This window comes from Lissotriton helveticus, chromosome 1_2, assembly GCF_964261635.1.
Source record: "Lissotriton helveticus chromosome 1_2, aLisHel1.1, whole genome shotgun sequence".
NCBI lineage: Eukaryota > Metazoa > Chordata > Amphibia > Caudata > Salamandridae > Lissotriton > Lissotriton helveticus.
Window position 1 is genome coordinate 134,078,085 of NC_136058.1, and position 18,581 is coordinate 134,096,665.

The window sequence follows — 18,581 nt, forward strand, 5'->3', positions numbered from 1 at the left end:
TCTCTCCTTCAGGAAGCAACTCAAGACCTGGCTCTTCGAGCAGTGACGGCCCACCCTCCCCCAGCGCCTTGAGACCCTTCCGGGTGAGTAGTGCGCTATACAAATGCCATGATTGATTGATTGATTGATTTTCAGGACCAGGGCTAATTTTTCCTCATCATACATTTACAGAGAGCAAGAGAGGGATAAGCATACAAAAGGGAAAGAAGGAGGAGAAAGACGGAAAAGCCGTCACAAAGGAAGAAAGCAGGAACTAGCACAAGTGAGAAAAAATGGCAGCCTTGGTGTTCAGAGTAGCAACATAGCGCCAGTCACTAGATTCTGTTATGAGCAGAGCTTGACGCACCGGCACTCATTCGTTTACAAGTTAAGCACTGTTTAAGTGATGGGGGCCTTATAAGCCACAAAAATAAAATCAAACATGAAATAAACAAAAGTTACGTCAAGACTGGCTTACAGCTCTTGATTTCCCACCTTGCTGAAAGCAATTCTAAATCAATAAATCGTCAAAAATGGTTCGAGGCTCATCAGCACCGCTTTCTACATGTTGGATTTTGGTCGAGATCACATACACCCCTTTTTTGGGCTCAGTGTATGCTAAAGACATAGTTACATTAAAAGAAAGAATGTGTGAAAATGAGCTATCAGAAAATGTGGCCACCAAACTACAGCTGAAAAAAGCTAGCTGCTTCAGAAAGAGTATCCTTCTAAAAGAGCCTCTTTGCATTTCATTGAGAAAAAAAAATCGCAGACCTGTAAATTTCAAAGTTTGCTTGACCTTTTTACTCTGTCCTCAAGCTATAAACATATCCATGCCCTCAAAATCTGAACCTTTCCAGAAACAAATGGTGCATTTCTTTCGTAAACTCCAGTCTCATGTTCCGATACTTAACATTACTTTCACTGCAATTATCTCACAGTGGAGAGGGAAGTTCCTGCCAAGAAAACATTCTTTCAGGTGACCCGCTTGCCTGATCTTTCTTGTACTCCCTCCCCCACCTCCACCGCCAGAAAGTTGATGCTGATCCAAGTTCTCAAGATTATGAGGACAGCATGTGCTCTAACTCTCTCCGCAGTTTGACTTGATTCTTTCTGTTAAAGTGGCCCCAGCAGTCATTCTATTTATTTCACAACCCGAAAGGCAACTTTGAGAAGTCGGGAAAGAGCTTTTTAATATTGTTATTGTTACAATATTGTTACAAAACCTGAGAACAATTTGGAACAATTGGAGCCCCAACAGTTCTTGAAATGGTGAAGGGCTGGTACTCGCAAATTAATTGTGCTGAATAGCTGCAGGGCAAAGGTCGATATCTGTGTCAGCAAAAATACTTTTCCATACAACACACAGGATTTGTATTTTGAGCGCGGTACAAAGTATGCTGTCTGGACACCTGCATTATTGATATGATGGTGCGCTAGGAAGTGAGGGCACTGTGGTGAACTCCAGCTCCAGTGGAAGGATTTCTGGCACCTTGACCGCATGCAAGACTCTGGTGGAAAAATAGAGGTCCATGTGGCAGGGCCTAAAAGTGGGTAATCTGACGGGGAATTGCTGTTGAGTGCAGCAACAGGACATTTCCAGATCCAGTAAAAGGGAAACTGAAGCTGGACTCTTTTTTGGGAAAAAATTGCAGGTTTTGCAGTTTGCGACCATCACAACTTTCTAAAGCAAGCCTTCGCAAATAGATCTCGCCTTTGTGATCTATTGGTTTTCCCATTGCCTTTTGATGATTCAGTACATCAACAAAAAGCCTTTCTTGGAAATGCTGAGCTGCAAGGCCAAATTGAGAATAAGCATTTCTTGCCAATGCTGTGCAGCAAGGCCAAATTGAAAAAAGTAGACAAACTGGCCGTTTCAATATTGTTGTATGTTCATGCTTGCTGACATATGCACATGCATGCATTACCACATGTGAACATGCCAACGAAATTATACGGACACCATTGTATTCCTTTATCCAACTGAGATGGATCAGTAAATACAAAAAAAGTAGCAAAATTTTTTTAATTAAAAGTTGCTGGGCAGGTGCAAATGTATTGCTAGCTCTCCAAAAAGACAATATTAAAAATAAATAAATAACACTTCATGACATGTGGTATGTGGTGCAGTGGAGGTTTCAGTGATGGGGGTTAAAGTAAAAAGAAAGGCAGATGGTGGAGAGGAGGGGAAAAGCAGCACACCAGGAAGGGAGCAACATGAGGGTGGGAGGAGAAGTACATGAGGGAGAGAAAAACGTGGGTGAGGAGGGAAGCACACAAGGGTGAATGCCACATGGTACCCAGTGGATGAGGCAAGTGTGTAACACAGAACATGGGACGAGAGCAGCACAGAAGGGATACAGCTGGTAAATGCATTCTTATGGACTACCTAATTAAACAAAGAGAAAAAAAAGTGAGCAGTGGAAGAAGCCAGTCAGTGAGAGAGATGTTAGAGATTCTATGCTCCTAGGGAGGGACAAACCCAAGATGGACAGGCTGGGACAAGGAAAACCATTGGGTAAGAAGCAAGCAAATGAAAGCGTCAAAAAAGCCAACCAACGGTAAGCAATAGGTGGACTGTAAGCCCCTGTAATTTCTTGATAAGTTCATAGTAGGTTTTCTCAACCATTGTCTGGCAGGCTCGACCTAAAACATTGTGAAGTTGTCCAAGACTCGAATTTTCAACTTTTCACACCGCTAATCATTCGCAAACTTAGTGTTTGTCATTTATTTGACAGATGATGGAAGAAAGGCTATGGCAGCTCTGCTGAACTATGAACCTGGGACCTGTTGGTTGACCGAAGCCGCGGCCATAGCAGTTTAACCTTTGAGCAGCCCATCCTCATGAAATAATTTTAAAAAATCACAGCATTAAAGCCATAATAACCTGTGTTCAAACACTGGTGCCAGGGGAGACTATCTGCAGATGCACCTCATACCATACAAAGAAAAGCTGCCATTAATGGAAGCCTGCTTAGAACTGCCTTCTAGAATTACATATTTAAAATGAAAGACACGACAGGGGCAGAGGGGTACAGCCATGACTGGCTCTTCCTCACTGGATAAAGTGAACATCTCTGCAAGGAATAGCATGACTTTTTTTTTTAAACCAATAAACAAACCAACATAAATAAATAATGCCTAGAAATTCACTGCTTCCACGAAGTAAGGATAGACAAGAAACTAAAGTAGCTCTGTTTTACCCCAGTACAGGCAAGAAAACATAATGTAGGCAACACAAATAAAAACTTTCTGAGAAAAACTAAATCAATAATGCAGCAATAACAGCAGTTTAAAACAAGCATTGATTACCTCAATAGATTAGCATTTTTCAGTGCATGCAAGAAGAGGCACACAACATACTGTCCTACATAAAAACGTACAGCGTACATAAACGCAAAAATAGACACAGACCAACATACCTGCATGCATGCCTGCATAAAAAGGCGGAAACACAAGTGAGGTAGAGTGAATGAGAAGCTGGTCCCACTCTGTGTGGCTCCGAAGTCCAGGAGCACCATACAGGAGTGGAGCACATAGGCAACCAGACCTACAAGTATGCCTACGCATGCCGGCATCAGTTCTCACACCTAAAAATATTAACTCATCTCCACAAAAAGACATGCATGAAAGCGCACATCAAGTAAGTGATAGCACACGTAGATGCACAAATGGACGTATGTAGGAGTGGACGGGTGTGAGTGCTTGCGTGAATTGGTGGGAGGGTGTTCGTAACTGAATGGATGTATAAATGCATGGATGAATTTATTTCTGCACTGATATAAATCGATGAATTAATTTATGGGTGTTGAGGTAAAGCGGTTGGGTTAATGAGGAATGATTGTGTAAGTGAAAACATACATATATGACAGTTGGAGGGTGTATGGGTGTGAGGATGGAGGTATAACTGTGGATGGGGGATGGATGTATAGACGGATGGTGCATAGCCATCGGTGCATATCTGAACAAAAGAATGACTGTAGGGCTCTAGACGATGTTTAGAATGTACATTATAGTTGGGTATAAGGATAGACACATTCAAATGTGAGTGTTTATAAATGATTATATAAATAATTCACGTAGCCTACAATCAGCAATAATAAAATATTCTTCACGTACAGGACATATGTGCGCATGTAACTGTATATATGATCACCTGTGGCTTAGCGGATCAATGGAAATAGGAGTGCGGTTGGTGTCACAGGTGTTGTGCGCAGCATTGTGACATCACTCATAGGGGTTAGACTGACGCATTCGGAGAAGTTCCTCGCGAGATCTCAAGGTCCCAGAATGCTGACGCATATCAGCCCCTTGTGCCACAAACAGCCAACGGAGAGGGTCTTAAGGGCCCTATACTAGAGATCCTGCCTAATTTGATCTGAGATGACCTTCATCCCCAGGAGCGCACTGTGACTGGTGCTGCTGTGGTATCTTCCCTCTCCTGCAGAGACTGCTAGTGCTGCTCTGTCTGAGAACTGGGGGTCAAAGGTCAGAGCCCTGTCCGCATGGATACTTACTGGGCATCCAATATTTGCACCCAAAAGCTGATGCCATGCTTTGCGCACCAGTACAGTACCAGTACTTGGATGAAATGGGGTAGCACAGACTATTCTTTTTTGGTGTGAAAAAAGCTGCTTTATTGAAGACAGGCCTGCATCACAGAATAAAACCTTAGGCCTTTGTCTTTACAAAACCAAACCTCACTATACACAAACCACCTAAAGTTACTTATCCCCTCACGCCTACAGTACCCAACCCTTTCCATATATATATCTACAGCTTCCTCACTCCTACCATGCTGTTAATATTTTGACCTTTAACTCTTCTACCACTTAACCTACATCTATTAACATCTATCTACATTCCTACAGCGTTACTTTTAGGGCCAGATGTACGACCAGGTCATTTTCGCAAAATGACATGTACAACAGAGACACTGTGAGCGATTTTCAATGGGGTCACAAATTGCATACCTCATCAACATTCATTAGGCATCACAGGTATGGCACTCACTGGTATGGTGGCCTGCTGGGCTCAGCAGAGCTCCATGTCTGGGACTGCTTTTAAATAAAGCAGTTTTTTTTTTAAATGCATCCCGTTTTCCTTAAAGGCAGCACATTTTCCTTACATTTAAAAAAAAAAAAGAAACGTTTTTGTTTTATTTTTTAAGGGCAGGTAGTGGTCCCTGGAACAACTGCCTACCCCTAAAAAATATTTTCCCCTGCATTTGCAGGGGGGAAGGTGTCTCCTGGGGACCCCTTCCCATTTGCGACTGCATTACCACCCTCTTGAAGAGGGTGGTAAATTACGAGTGTTTTGCGACCACAATTGCGGTCGCAAAACATTCTTACATAGGATAACGAGTCACAACTAGGAAGGGATGCCCTTGGAACTCCCCTTCCTAATTGCGAGTTGCAAATCCTATTTAGCGAGTTGCAAATAAATTGCGACTTGCTAAATGGGGTTTGTACATGGCCCTGTTGGATTTGCATGCGCTACAAAATGGGTCGTACATCAGGCCCCTGATTCCTTGTTTCATCCAGGTTTAACTTTTGTTGACACTCCCCAAGTTCTCCTGTTCACCTATGACAAAACAATAACCTTTCCCTAGAATCATGCCAACTTCGAAGCAAACCGCTTCGCACCTGCTTTAAGAGACCTCATATACCAAATCCTGCCCCTGAGCACCTGAAACCATTGAACGCCAGGGTGTCTGCCTGCTCAGTGTCACTTCACGTGCTCCATGACTCAAAGCAGCATGTACCAGCGCCCGGATGCGCTCGAGGACCTGTCTATGGCAACAACTAACAAGCAGACCTCACTGCTGAACGGATGGATTTTATGATGTGAGGACATGAGCTGAGGTTGATTAAACAGGAAGCGGCCGGCCGCACAACACAAGAAGCAAGAGTGGTTTCATTGCATTTTATTTTTAGTAGCGATTTGGCTGAGTGCCTGGTTATAGGCCATTAATAGAGAGAGAGAAACAAGATGACAGGAGACAACGTGAGAACAGTGAAGGAGAGGGAAGCAAGACGGAGACAGGAGAGAGAAAGAGACAGAAAATGTAGGGGAAGGAAGCTAAGTCAAAGAAGGACAGCATAACAAAATACAGGGGAGATTTGGAGAAAGAGACCACGTACTTGAAAGAGATCTGTATGAAAACTAGGAGGGAGGAAAGATGCGAAGAAACATAAGCAGATAGGAAAATGGAGGCGTGAGAGTGGTGGAGGAACGAGGCGAAGTGAAGTGAATGTTAGCCAGGCAGGGAACTACAGGGCATATTACCAAACAAGCATTTACAATGCAACGGTTTCGCCTTTGCCAAAGTTAGAGCTGTTGGCATTGTAAATGAAATATCCTCCCTCTGCCCGTGCTCTGTGTGTAAATGTAAATGTGGGATACTTGTAAAGCGCACTGTTACTCTACCCGAGTGTCCTGGCGCTGTAGACCGCTGGGGAACCCGTCCTGGTTTTCCCTGTGAGATGGTCCCTTTCTGGGTATCTCCAGGGTGAAACCAGGCATCCCCGGCGTCTGTGGGGGGCCGTTGTAGAGATGAGGCAAGCTTAATGCCCAGAGTTACCGAGTGTGTTCCCTGGTTAGAGTAGGCACTGAGGCGAGGCGAGAATTACCAGTAAGAGGAGCTGTGAGGGGACGGTCCGGGCAGCCCTGCTAGCTCACACAGCGGGAGCCCAGGAGAGCTGCCCTGGGCAGAGCAAGGAAGAAGCACCAGGCGGGGGAGACGGAGGGGCCACCCAGACAAGGGACTTCCACATAACAATTATTCATACATCTTGATTTCTAAGCAGCTACACTTGGTCGACTGACCAAGCAATAGACCAATATGGTCACTTTACTATCTACATCTGTTTGACTTGCTAAACCTAACAAAGAGCATTTAGACTTTGCCTACTCTAGATACGCCAATCTCTTGCCGTCTACACTTCTCAGGGATTCCTTTCATATACCCATGTTACCAAATGCAGTTGTTTGCATTAATAAGCTATGGTCTAATGTACGCTACCTGATTGTCTGTTCACTGCTACTTTGGAACCACAAAAGATTTTGTCAGCCTGCTTCCCAACTTCCTATTTAGGAAAATGACCCACTAAGGTGTAAAGTTACCTCAGCAATACACCTAAAGATCAACACCATGGACCTTGTGTCATAACAAATTGGTTGCTAATCCATTCTGACACCCCACTGTCCCGGCGCAGCCCTCAAGTTCCTATAGGCCACACATCTCAATCCTATGTACACCAATTATACATTTTCCTCCTGTCCTTTTGCACACCAATCCACTCGTTCTGGACATCTTTCGCTAAAACAATCAGGATAATCCATCCTCACTCATGTCATTTTGGATCTTTTATTTGCCCGCCCAGTAGATTTTTGGGGACAAATGCCATGGACGAAGACTGGGTGAGTACCATTGATAAGAAAAATAAGAGGTAAAGTGTAGTAGAAATAGAGGTAAAACCTTTCCACTCTTGGCACTCCCTCTCATGTAATTTTGTACACCGCAATAAGGTCGATCATCAAACCCGACCTCTGGCATCTTCTACAACACCCACTTCTGTATTCTTGACAACCTTAACTGCACCCACCACTATCTCTGGCATATTGATGGCGTTCACCACTAGGATCAGCGAGTCTCTTCTTCCTATAGCTCCTATTCACCAAACCCTCTGACCTCTTACACACCCACCCATCCCATAAACGTTACCTGAACCCTCCCAAGGTCTGCAAATGTGTCACCCACTAGACATTCCTAAACCTACTTCTGCCAACTACAGGCGTGAGTTTCATGACTCCTAGTCAGGCAGGGGGTACTTAAGGGAGTTACAGGGGCAACAAAGGCAGGGGCAAAGGTGGCTCAAGGACAGGAGCCTCCACTCCCAAATGCTGGCTTCCTCCCCATCTTACAACACCTGCAGGGGATGCCTAAGCAGGGAAAAGACGTTTACTCAGTGTACTTCCTTATCTCAAAGGAGGACGGTACCTTCCAGCCCATCTTGGATCTTAGACAGCAGACTTGATAAATCCTGTCGGAGCACTTCCAAATTACAACCTTGCAGGACATCATCTGTTGCTCCAACATGGGGACTTCATGACAGCATTATACCTTGAGTCTGCTTACTTCCTCTTAACCATCCACCCTTTCCATTATAAGTACCTTTAGTTTGTGGTAGGTGAACAGCTCTACCAATTCACAATACTTCCCTTTGTAGTCACCACAGCTCCATGGTTCTTTACCAAGACTCTGGCAGTGATTGCTGCTCATCTACGGAGAATGGGCATCCATGCCTTACCATATCTCTACGACTAGTTGATCTAGAGCAGCAGACAGCAGTATCCAGCATACACTCAGTGCTAGCCATGCTTCACAGCTTAGGGGTCAAAGTAAAGTCCCACCTCCTACCTCAACAGATCCAATCGTTCCTAGCCTTATTCTTTAAAGCTAGAACTGGGAAAGCACACCCCAACCAGCAGAAGATAGTGGCATTGAACAGTTTTTTTGTCTTTTTCAATCTTTTTGTTCATTAACTTTAAGAACTGTAATGAAGCTTTTGGGTATAATGGAATCTTGAGTAGCAATTGTCCTGCACGCCAGATTATACAAGTGCCCACTCCAACAGTACTTTGCGAGCCATGATTGCAGGAAGAGGGTCGGTGGGAAGATCTAGTATGGATAAAGCCCAGCACCCGACTCTTTCGGAGGTGGAACAGCAACAACCTGTTGCTAGGCAGGCCTTTCTTGGAAACACTTTCGTAGGTGATCTTTTCCACTGATGCATAGAACATTGGATGGGGCGCACATGACTGTCCAAGGCCCATGGTCTCCTCTTCACCAAGGCAGGCACATCAACTACGTAGAGCTCATGGCTATTCACCTAGCCATCAAAGCCGCCTACTGGCTTGTCTGCGACAAGGTAGTCCATTCCTTCTTAGGATGGACAACATGCCAACCATGTGCCTCATAATAAACTAGGGGCACCTGCTCCCTACAGCTGTCTGCCCTAGCACAACAAATCTGGCAGTGACCGGGGCCTTGCGTGATCACACTGGACTATCATAACCTCATTAGAATGCACATCTCTTCGTTACTTGCAACCTGTGGTCACAGCCTGCCGCAGCAGCCATTTTGGGCTGCAGATCACACGCAGGCAGCAGCAGAATTGTGCACTGTCGGCGGACAAAGTCTCTCATATTGCAAGTGAGGTGAGATAGCAGGGCCACACACAGTGGCATGTGTCCAAAGGAATAATTCTTAGCAGGGGGCTCTTGGGGACATCGCCTGAGCCCACTGCATTCACAAGGATTGCATACTGCATACATTCTTCACTCTGCCATAGCAGATAGGTACAAGCCGTGAGCGGCCATAAGAGGCGAGTGACTGGTGGGCGCTTTGATGATTTCACCACCAGGCTGATGGGTCTTGGGTAGACCCCGTTGAAAATGACAGGCATCCTGGAAACCCAGGCAATTGTTTTAAAGGATTTTAGCACGAGGCTCATGGTACGCCCCTCTCCCCTTGCAGGCACTCACCGGGTCCGGCGGCTGCTGGAGGAGAGCTCCCGCTCCTCGGGACTCTCCGGGGCCGCGGAGGGACGTTCTCTTTCCCCGGGGCTCCTCCTGTGCTCGGGAGCCTCGGGACGGTCGATGCAGGCTGCTTCCTCCTTCCGGCTCTCTCCTCCTCCTCCTGCGATGACGCGGAAGGGGGCTCGACCGGCTGGGCCAATCCCAGCGCGGCCCGGGCTTGAAGGCGGGCGCTGCTTCCTCCTCTCACTCGGGGCCGCGGCGGTGAATACACGGAGCAATGCCGGGTGGGCACCGGCCTTAAATCTAAATATTAAGCGAGGTGGGCACTCGCTCGGGGTACCACAACAGCGGCAAGGTCCCTGGCAGGGTGGGCACCTGCCAGCGGAGAAAATACTCGAAAATCAGGTGCCGGCAATGCCGGACCAGATTCGGGGGCGTTCCCGGCTTTCGGCTGACGTCGCGTGACGTCGGCAAAAGCCAAAGAATCTCGGGAACGCCCCCGAATCTGGTCCGGCATTGACGGACAGGCCCCTCGTCCAATGGCTATGCTCCATTTATGGAGCCAGCCAATGAATGACGAGGGCCGACCCAAACCCACACTACAGTTCTCATTAGATTTCTCCTGCGCAAAAGCTGCTTGCGCAGCTTTTTGCAGTCGAAACCTAAAAAGTGGCGAAGAGAGGTGTTAGCCGCCTTGGCTTAACGCCTCTCTTTGCCACTTCGGAAACGCTAGGCTGCACCATATTACCAAGGATATGGTGCAGCTTAGCATTTCCCCCTGCGATGGCGATAAGTTTTACAACTTAACGCCAGCGCAGTCAGGGAAGGTTTGTCTTACATGTGTGCTGCTTCATGCAGCACACATGTGAGTTACAAATTGGCATTTTTAAAAAGAGGTTTGTTTATGTAAAGGAAGGGACACCTTTCTGTACATAAACAAACCTTGGCATTTTGCTTTTTACATGTGTGCTGCACAAGGCAGCACACATGGAAAAAGCAAAAACTCGGAGAAATGAAGCATTTCTCCTCGTTTCGCCACCTTAAGAACAGGTCTTTCCTGTTTTTAAATTTGGCGCTGCCACCTATTATCACCTCTCTTGATAATAGGTGGCAGCGTCAAAGTGAATGGGTGTTGCGGTGGAACGCCCACCGCAACACCCACTGCACGCCCCCTTTCATGATGAGTTTATCGTGAAAAGGGCCCTATTACCAAGGCAGCGTTAAGTCAATTAACGTGGCTTTAAGCCACGTTAATTGACTTAACGCTGCCTTGATAATAGGGTGATGCAAATATCACCCGCGTTGTCGGCAGAAAAGTGCAGATGACGCAGTGATAAGGGGCTAGATAATATGCCCCCACGTCATTTAAGGAGCTTCATTTAAGGAGCACCTCAAACCTACTCCTGGCCACTTAAGTGCTAATGCTGTGGCGGTCAGACCGTGTGGGCCTTGCTGCCTCCCACTGAAGGAAAGAACTTCGGGACATCTAACCGTTCTTAGGACATTAATCGCAATATAAATGCTAATACTTCATATCAAGGATCAATACTTTGAGTAAAAGTTCAAACATTTCTGAAGAGAGCTTGCATTGGCCGCCCTTTGAATGAAAAATTAGCATGTTCCCTTAAGTGGGCTTAATGGTGTACAAATGCTGCCAAGTTTTCTTGTGTAATTAATTGTACTCTCAATAAGCATGCATCACGCCAGATCTAACCAAGGGGCTGCCTTTTGCGGCTCGCAGGCCGTCCAGTGGGATCTGGGCTGGGCAGCTAATTGAGTCCTTAACTGGTCAGGATGAAAGCAGTGTGGCACATCATTTATTCTGCATCATTTTCTTGGCATTCTGAAACAAAACCTTGCAATTGTATTTTAGGTGCTGTGCAAGAAGAGTAGCTAATTCCCTCCAATGACCCACCACCCTAAATCCCTCAGCTTCCTCTGCTGCTTAGCATGGTCTGAAAGTGAAGTTAGGAATATATTTGCAGTGCCTGATGTGTGATGGCACTTCCAGTGAGCTGCGCTTTTAAACCAAAATCCGATTTGAAAAGCATAGTTGCAAGCCTTCAAGCATACATACAATACTTTCTCGTGCTGTTTATTAAAAATGCCAGCTTTAGAGAACATACCGCATAGAATGGGTTCTGGTTAAAGCCCTTTTTAAGGACATGTTGGACCACTGGGACTCCGTTGAGTCCGTGGGTGCATTTTGCCTAATAGAGTCATAGGAACCAAGAGCAAGTGTGGTGGGCTGTGCTCCCGTTATGTTCCCCACATGCAGGGCTCGAGTCGGGGTACCACGCGGGTGGACTGCGTCCCCCGACTTATTTTAAGGGGGGGGCGCCATCCCCCCTACCAAACAGCTGGACTTCACTCTTTGGCCTCTCTGGGACTCGGAGCTCGGGGCTCACAGCACGCTGCTTATGAGCTGACTTCTCAGATGCAATCACATCTAAGGGGTGAGCGAGGGATGGCAATGAGCCCGATGGTGCAAGCCACCTTTCGTGACGTCACTTCCAGTCGTGACATGACTGCCGGTGACAACGTCCCCCCACTTCTTTTTTTAGGACTTGTGCTCTGCCCACATGTAAAGTTGTTTTGTTGTGGACATCATGCAGTTCTGATGTTTATGTGCAGTGCTAGCCAGAGATACACACTCCATTCCAGACCAACAAATTGTACAAAAGGGGTGAGTTCCGAACCCTGTCAGATGGTTGGACATCACTGCTAATTTCTGGTCATCATAAAGTGGCACTCAAAGGGTTCACACATATGGCATTGAAAGGTTACAAAGAAGCACAAAGAAAACAAAATTGTCACAGAAGGAACGTGACAACTTGGAAGCTATGTGTGGGGAGATGCCTCTTGCTTGACTCTTTACTGGTTATGTAAGAGTACATGGTTGCCCGCCATGGAATGCAGCAACAGTGCCCATTCTATAAGTGGCACCTCCCTGGGGCCTAAAGGAGAATGTGCCAGTCACTAAAGACTAATGGTGGTAGACTTGCACCACTTAATGAAACCACGACTGGGCAGGAAGTTGTTTCTTGTGGCAGTCTTGATCGTGGAGCAGGCCCCTGGACAGTACATACAGTGTGGTTTTAGTTACAGCCCAGCCATAAGAAGGAGCCCCACCCACTAGACCCATAGTGCTTCAAGCATTGGACGCAACCTTTCTCCCAATTGGTGCCTCCAGCTATCATGCCTTCTTCTTTACCCAGCCTAGAAAGGGGGGAAAGCAAAGGTAAACAAACCCCAAAAGGGTGTTGAAAGTACCCTATATGCACCTATGGGTAAGAAGAAGATTGAAGCAGTGAGCCAGAAGAGATGGAGTAGAGAATATGTGACGTTGAGCTATGCCCTATATGAAATAGAGTCTTGCTCTAACAGTGCTATCTCTTTCAGGGAATCTAAACAACATCAAAGGAAGACACAGAGGCATCCCAGCTAAGTGCCAATGTAGTCTAGACGCTCATTGTCTCCTGAGTCCACCTCACTGACAACCAATGAATAAATGGCAAAACAGATGGACGGGAGTGAGTGTATGAATGAAGAGAAATGTTTACATTATGGGATAAAAGATAAATGCATGGGTATGCATAAATCAATGAATGAATTGTTTCGGATGGATGAATGAGTTAATGCAGGTAAATGGGTGTACAGATGTTATTCTAAATTCCTTTCTTTTCCGACCAGGTCCAGTAAAGTCAATTCACTACCTTTTAGGTTAACTGAATGAACCTTCCCATAGCCATTGCTCTACACCTCTTGTTCCACACTGAACGGAGAAGAAAAATGAGCAGATTCTTGACAACATTGTGGAGCCTCCAACATCAGCTCGGTCTCTAGAAGGCACAAAGAACTGAAATATCGCCTACCTTAGCTCTGTCTTATCTTCTTTCCACCGGTAATAACCGGTAAAATTATCAGTAAGGGTAACTGTTACTTTTACTAATATTAGTGTATGCATGGCCATATAAATCAGAAATAAAATGGTTCCTATAGTTACTCCACTCCCCCCCCTCCAATGTAATTAATTAAGTAGCAGGAAGCCCACCAGTGTACACAGAACAGGTTCTGGCCACAGTGTGTCTCCTACATGGCAAGCAAAACCTACTGCAGCTAAAAACAAAGGAAATGCCTTAAACATTTACAGGCATGACAAAATACCTCTTTCGTGTATACTAATCAACATGAGATCACTAAATAAAAACAGATATCACATTTATGGCCTGCTAGCAGACCTCCTCTTCATCACATAACCCTGGCTTGATGATGACACAGCTTCCATAATATACAATGAAATATCTCACGGATATGTGAATCTTTGTAGAAATTGATTGCATAAGAAAAGTGGGGCGACAGCAGTGTCCCAAAACAATACCATTAGCCAAAATAGCATATTTCACCATTTCAAGATGCCTATCACTCCTGGCCCGCAGCTCCCCTACCTCAACCTTTTGAGCATTCTTCCATCTCATCTACTGTCCTCCATGTAACTCACCTTTTGCCTATGTTTTACTGGAGTGATTGGTAGACATGTGAACCTACTCACACTAGGGAATTTCAATATCTGAATGACAAGGCAACAGTCTACTAGACCTCTGGCCTGTTCACCAGCGTTGAGGCATTTACTTGCACCAACTCGTCAGTGGATCCACCCGCTCTCCAGGCTACAATGCAGGCAAAATGGTTGACACCATATTCACTCCAAGAATTCTAAACTCAGTGCATCAAAGCAATCACATTGCATGAAGTGATAATAGGATCATACATGTCTTGCTAACAGGATTGAAAACAAGTGCAGACCATAACATAAATGCCAGGCCATGGAAAAAATTAAATCTGAATTAATTTGAAGAACATCTCTCCATTTCCACTGTCCTGAGTCTGGGAAAATCCCAAAAACGATGTAACCAGGGATTAACTGGGAAATCTGACATGGTGGTCCTTCGAAAACGATATGGGCAAACTGTAAAGAACAAAGGCAGCATGGTTCAACCCAGATGTAAATATTCGAAAAACCAAAGCAAAATTAGAGGTCTGCAAAATGTACATAATTTAGTGACATTTTGGACAAATTACACAAAAGCATGAGAAATGCAAATGTGGCATTTAGCACTATATTGTAGCACAAGATGCATTCTTGGGTCCATTTCGGACATAGAGACACATTTCCCCACAAAAAACACAAGTGCCATGAACAACAGCCAGCTGCAAACTGTTTATTTGTATTATTCCTGGGCCCCTGTAATAAGGTGTTTATACCAAATAGTTTGAAATCATGCAATGTGGCATAATGGTGTAATTTGGGGAATTTCACTTATCAAATATAATGGGACATGCTGGAAATTACACGAGCCTACACCAGTGTAACATAAATGTTGCTTAATTAAGACCCCAATAAAGACTTTCTCAAAAAACGTTCAACTTTAATGACAAAAGGAAACCCTAGAGGCTGTACAGAATTCACATAACCGCCATCAAAAAGAGATACCAACACAACACATTGAAGAAGTTTTATTCACAGCCAAATCGCTCTTCGATATTCTTAATAAATTCTGTAACTCTAACAGCCCATACACCAAGGTAAAACACTCTCAAGTACTTTGAGATACATTTATGAACCACTTCATAAATAAAATTGTTAACGTTCAATCCTATTTTCTCTTGAAGCTAAGCAACAGCACCCTAGCAAAACCCACCCTAAACCTACATCGTGACCTTGTACACACATCCCAAGTTTCGCCCATTTAATCCTGTAAAACAGTGGTTCTTAACTGTTTAACTTCTGTGGACCCCCACTGAATCATTGGAAGAATCCAGGGACCACCTGGGAGTCATTACTGGAAGCAGGAAACCTAAAAAGAATTTATAAAAATACAGAAACAAGAATGCATCAAACAAATACACAAATTATGAAATATTTTATTTATTTCACAAACAAATATAAAAGTTTGAACTTTTTATTTTAATGAGAAGTTTGGAGCTTTTCTAAATCCAACTGAGGCCACCTATGATCCATACTGTATTCTGTTTGATGCATTATCGCTGCTCTCACAAATCAAACTAAGGATACCAACTTAATTTTAAGCCTCCTAATTCAAATTCTTTCACATTTACAAAACATTTTAAAATGTTACATTTTACAAGTTGTTATTTTATTTATACACACTTCATCATCACTGTTAACATCATTTAGTTTTCTAAGAAGAAGGGGACCACCTGAGTAGGTGTTATGAACCCCTAGAGGTCCTTGGACCACAGTTTAAGAACCGCTGATAGGAATGAAAAAGAAGCCATTAATCTAATCAATTGCATAAGCATGTGGCCTTCCCTGCTGATTATTTCCCACCAAAGATTCTCAAAAGAATACTTCTGGAATCTTCTGCTGCCATAGTAGCTAGAGAGCTCAACAACTCATCTGTATCACCGGGAATAATCCACAATGAAATAAAAATATCTTACATTACGCCTACACCAAATAAACAGGAATCCTAGACCAGGAGCAACCAGCAAGCTTCAGACCAATAGCTAATGGATCCTTTTAGGTCAGGGAAACATTCTCCCAAATCTCACCCTTTATCAATCAAAACAGTTTTTTGCCAGACAAAGACAATGGTTTCAGACACAGAAGCAGTACTGAATCAGATTCATCTATGTCTGAGACGATCTCAATAACTCAGTCTACCCTAATGGGGTCGATTTCCTACTGCTGCTACACCTGTCCTCGGCATTTGACACAAAGGGTTATAGATTGCTAGGCAAATGTTTACATAAAAGTGGGATCCTGGGCACTGTTCTTACCTGAATAATATTCTTTCGAAAGGATAGGCTTCAAATTGTCTCATTGCTGCTTTCCAGCTCCTCATCTTAAACATCCTTTAGGTGTCCCTCAAAGATCCGCAAAAGCTCCACTACTTTTCAATATCTACCGAGGTCCACTCACTGAATTTGTGAATTAATTTAATCTGAGATGCTACAACTATGCATGGCACTCATATCATCCTGAAATTGGAATAACCCTTTGATATCAAGAATTGCCGATGTGTTGAATGCCTACTGGCAGTGGAACCCTTGATGCTATGAAATTGCTTCAAATGTTACTCCTCAAAAACTGAATTAGTCAATATACTCACCTGTGAAACAAGGCAAAAACACAACCCTATATTCTCTTGTCCCCAGTATATGCAATAGCATTTGACTAAGTGAAAAATCTTGGTGTGCTCATCCATTTCCCCTACTTAGGGATCTCTTATAGGATAGACATCACAGGCCCCATGGACATCACATCTAGGTTATACATATGACCTTTCCATTGGATTCCCTAGACAACATATTGCTAATCTACAAAAAATACAAAGTGCTACAAGTATAAAACTTAGTCCGACAGGCCCACATTACCCCCACTCTCTGTGCACTTCACTAGATACGGGTGGCAATTAAGATCCTTTGCATTACCAACTGAGTGATCCATAGGCTGGTCCAACCTTCCTCAATTCCAAACACAGATTATATAAAAGGAGAAATCTAGGGTGGCCTTACTCTTGATAATCCAAACTTTCCGGAAAACCAATTTAGGAGGTTTCTCAGATCTGATATGCAAACTATAGAATACACTCCCAAATGAATAAGGGCCATCAAAAACCGTTGAGAAATCAGAAGAGCAAAATAAGGTCCTCCTACAACCAAAACCAAATTAAATGTCAGGCTCAATAGAGGCCCCTACCAGTAGGGTTTGAAGTCATCTGCCTTTGATGTTCCAGAATTCATCTTACTATGGTTCTGCAAACTCAGTCAAGTCCACCCTCCCCGAACTCAATCGTGAGAGGTAGTATTGGCTAATGGTCACAGGCTTCCAAGGAAGGTAGTGTGGGGGTGCATTATAATAAATATTTGTCCAACCCAGTGCTTGACTTTCAAGATGCAAAGTACTTATATGCAGACTAGAACTATTTATAACACATATGAAAGTACACAATGCAAATTAGTGTACTGGCATTGGAGTATGTCTGTGCCTCTTCCTGTTGTTTGCCCGACCCATTGCTTATGGTCCTTGAAGTTCCCTCCTCAGGTCAATATCTATTGTGAATAGGAAAAGCCTTTCCTTTCAGTTCACTGTTGCTCACCCAAGAGTCTCTCAATCTGTGACTGATTAGTGCTCTCAAAAGGCCTCCCTTCTCTGTTCATTTGCTCTCCCTCTTCCGAGCTTTGCACAAGCTGGCAGTTCCTCTACGTCTCCATGGAGGTTACAGTGGTGACAATGATGTGGCTCTGGTAGTCAGGATGACTGATCAGGGTAGTGCTGGATCTCTCACTGCTCATCTGGCAGGTGTTTTTGCAGCCCCTTTTGGCTCATACAGATCTGGGTCCAGATCGGTGTGGCCGTGCACAAGTCAGCTTGATCAGGGAGGTAAGGCATTCTACAGGCCTAATTGGCTTGATGGGGTTAACATCTCAGGTCATGCCAAGGTATTAAGTCATGCAAAGACTAAGGTTTTGTTGCAGCTTCACATTTCGGACACAGCTACTCAGGTCATACCCAGCTTCGCAATTCTGGCACAGTGGCTCAAGTCACACTGCTTTTGCACCATTCCAGACCAGGAATTGCAGTGGAGAGTTGTTGGACTGACAAACTGGGGTGACCAGATTGCTCTCCGCAGTCTTACTTACTCTTCTGCAGACAAAGAAAGAGACTAAAAGAATGTCCTAGACAACTGCATCAATAACAGCTCAAACCACAGCAAAGAACTCTTCAACATTGTCAGAGAGCTCACCAATTCCTCAGCCACTAAAAACATCATCACCCCTTCTCTGCAACTCTGCAACTACTTGGTGGACTTCTTCTATGAAAAGATCTCCACCATCTACAAAAACTTCGAACCACAACCCACATCCGCCGACAGTTTCAGACTCCTCGCTCCCACGGATGCTGACCCTGATACAACATTCGACTACCTGATGAATGTCTAGGACCAACTCACCACATAAAGCACTACAGCCATTGTGAGCTCTGTCCACTCAGGAGCTCCCACGAACCCCTGCCCCCACCACATTTTCAA

At 44.6% G+C, this 18,581-nt stretch overlaps 1 protein-coding gene across 1 annotated transcript in view; it reads right to left on the minus strand.

Moving 5' to 3' along the window:
- Positions 1 to 18,581, minus strand: part of PRKAA2 (protein kinase AMP-activated catalytic subunit alpha 2) — a 359,800-nt gene that overhangs the window by 330,640 nt on the left and 10,579 nt on the right. The window lies entirely within an intron of this gene.